Source organism: Arachis hypogaea, chromosome 20, assembly GCF_003086295.3.
Source record: "Arachis hypogaea cultivar Tifrunner chromosome 20, arahy.Tifrunner.gnm2.J5K5, whole genome shotgun sequence".
Lineage (NCBI taxonomy): Eukaryota > Viridiplantae > Streptophyta > Magnoliopsida > Fabales > Fabaceae > Arachis > Arachis hypogaea.
In genome coordinates, this window is record NC_092055.1 from 89,368,598 (window position 1) to 89,371,639 (window position 3,042).

Here is a 3,042-nt window from a genome sequence, read left to right on the forward strand (position 1 = left end):
GAAGGTAAATCAAGTGGATTAATTAGCTTAATCCTCAGGTCCTAGTCAATTCCTATGGAAAGACTAGAGTTATTGGAGCAACATCCAATTTCAACCACTGCTTTATTTGACAGCTTAAGCGTTACCAATAAATCAACCAAAGCCAAAAGGGAAAAATCCAAATTATTTATATAATAAAAAGGAGCAATCATAAGTCTGAAATACCTCAAGATATATTAAATAGAAAATCAATCTAAATATAGAGAGTCATAAACAAAATTGAGAAAAGAAATAAAAAGAACATTGAACCTGGGAAGAAGTTGAAATAATAAAGTTGAAATAATAATACATCCTAATTCCTTTAAGAGGAATCCTAATCCTAAATCCTAAGAGAGAGGAGAGAACCTCTCCCTCTAAAAACTACATGAAAAGTAAATTATGGAAGCGTAATTATGAATGGATGCATTCTCCCACTTTATAGCATCTAATCTGTGTTTTCTGGGCCGCAAACTGGGTTAGAAACAGTCCAGAATTTGCTGGTTTCGAATTTTGCCACGCTGGATTTCCATCACTGCGACGCGGCCGTATAGATCACGCGGTCGCGTCACTTAGCTTCAGGGGAACTATAGCATATTATATATCAAATCGAAGCCCCGGACCTTAGCTTTCCAACAAAACTGGAACCGCATCGTTTGGACCTCTGTAGCAAAAGTTATAGCCGTTTGAGTGCAGAGAGGTCAGGCTGGACAGCTTAGCAATTTCTTTATCTTCTTGTATTCCTTCCACTTTTGCATGCTTCCTTTCCATCCTCTGAGCCATTCCTGCCCTGTAATCTTTGAAATCACTTAACACACATATTAAGGCATCTAATGGTAATAACAGAGGATTAATAATAAGCAAACATAAGATCAAAGAAGCATGTTTTCAATCAAAACACATAATCAGGAAGGAAATATAAAACCATGCAAATAGTATGAATAAGTGGGTAAAGAGTTGGTAAAAACCACTCAATTGAGTACAAGATAAACCATGAAATAGTGGTTTATCACACTCTCTTCTTGGATTCTCTTCTGTATTACTAAGGAGAGTGCTAGGAGGGAGTTCAATAATTTTCTTACTCAGCTAACCCAATTGTGCCTCCAAATTTCTAATGGAGGACCTTGTTTCAGTCATGAAACTTTGAGTGGTTTTAATTAGATCAGAGACAATGGTTGCTAAGTCAGAGTGGCTTTGCTTAGAGTTCTCTGTCTGTTGCTGAGAAGATGATGGAAAAGGCTTGCTATTGCTAAACCTGTTTCTTCCACCATTGTTATTGTTGAAACCTTGTTGAGGTCTCCGTTGATCCTTTCATGAGAGATTTGGATGATTTCTCCATGAAGGATTATAGGTGTTTCCATAGGGTTCTCCCATGTAATTCACCTCTTCCATTGCTGTGTTCTCAGGATCATAAGCTTCTTCTTCAGAGGAAGCTTCCTTAGTACTGCCTGTTGCTACTTGCATTCCAGACAGACTCTGAGAAATCATATTGACTTGTTGGGTCAATATTTTATTTTGAGCCAATATGGCATTCAGAGTATCAATCTCAAGAACTCCTTTCTTCTGAGTTGTCCTATTATTCACAGGATTCCTTTCAGAGGTGTACATGAATTGGTTATTTGCAACCATTTCAATGAGTTCCTGAGCTTCTGCAGGCGTCTTCTTCAGATGAAGAGATCCTCCAGCATAGAAGATTCCTATGATGCTCCTTGAAAGCATGTCAGAAGGGCACCTTCTGATCAATTGCTTGTATCTTTCCCAAGTTTCATAGAGGGATTCACCATCCTTCTGTCCGAAGGTTTGGACTTCCACTCTAAGCTTACTCAATTTTTGAGGTGGAAAGAACTTTGCCAAGAAGGCATTGACTAGCTTTTCCCAAGAGTTCAGGCTTTCCTTAGGTTGTGAATCCAACCATGTTCTAGCTCTGTCTCTTACAGCAAAAGGAAAGAGCATAAGTCTATAGACTTCAGGGTCAACCCCATTGGTCTTAACAGTGTCACAAATTTGCAAGAACTCAGCTAAGAACTGATGAGGATCTTCCAATGGAAGTCCATGAAACTTGCAATTCTGTTGTATTTGAGAAACTAATTGAGGCTTAAGCTCAAAGTTGTTTGCTCCACTGGTAGGGATAGAGATGCTTCTCCCATAGAAATCAGGAGTAGGTGCAGTAAAGTCACCAAGCACCTTCCTTGCATTGTTGGCATTGTTGTTGTTTTCGGCTGCCATGGTTTCTTCTTCTTTGAAGAGTTCTGTTAGGCCCTCTAAAGAGAATTGTTCTTTAGCTTCTCTTAGCTTTCTCTTCAAGGTCCTTTCAAGTTCAGGATCAGCTTGAACAAGTAGCCCTTTATCTTTGTTCCTGCTCATATGAAAGAGAAGAGAACAAGAAAGTATGGAATCCTCTATGTCACAGTATAGAGATTCCTTGAAGTGTTAGAAGAAAAGAAGAATAGAAGGAGGGAGTTCGAATTGCACCTTGATGAGGAGTCTTAGTCCTTTAAATAGAAGGATGTGAAAAGAGGGGAAGAATTTTCCAAAATAATTTAAAAAGATTTTGAAATAATGAAAAAGAAATTTGAAAATTTGATTGAGATTTTCAAAAACTAAGATTGGGAAAGAAATAAAGTGATTTTTGAAAAAGATTTTGAAATTAGAAATTAAAAAGATATGACTGAAAAATTAATTTTGAAAAAGATGTGATTGAAAAGATATGATTGAAAATCAATTTAGAAAAAGAAAGTTTTTTAAAATTAAAGTTGATTACTTGACTAACAAGAAATTAAAAGATATGATTCTAAAATTTAAAATTTGATCCTTTCTTAATAGGCAAGTAACAACTTGAAAATTTTTGAAGTAAATCTTGAATTGAAGCAAGGATTTTGAAAATAGTAAAAATGAATATAAAATGGAAAGAACTTGATTTTGAAAGAGATATGATTGAAAAGATATGATTTGAAAAAGATTTGATTTTGAAAAATTATGAAAACTTGAAAAAATTGTGAATTAAAAACAAATTCTTCCCTCTAGTGT

At 35.8% G+C, this 3,042-nt stretch overlaps 1 non-coding gene across 1 annotated transcript; it reads left to right on the plus strand.

Moving 5' to 3' along the window:
* Window positions 1-1,728: 1,728 nt before the first annotated feature.
* Window positions 1,729-1,836, plus strand: LOC112787998 (small nucleolar RNA R71). The gene has a single exon (XR_003195379.1). It is a non-coding gene; the product is annotated as a small nucleolar RNA R71 (small nucleolar RNA).
* The last annotated feature ends 1,206 nt before the right edge of the window (window positions 1,837-3,042 follow it).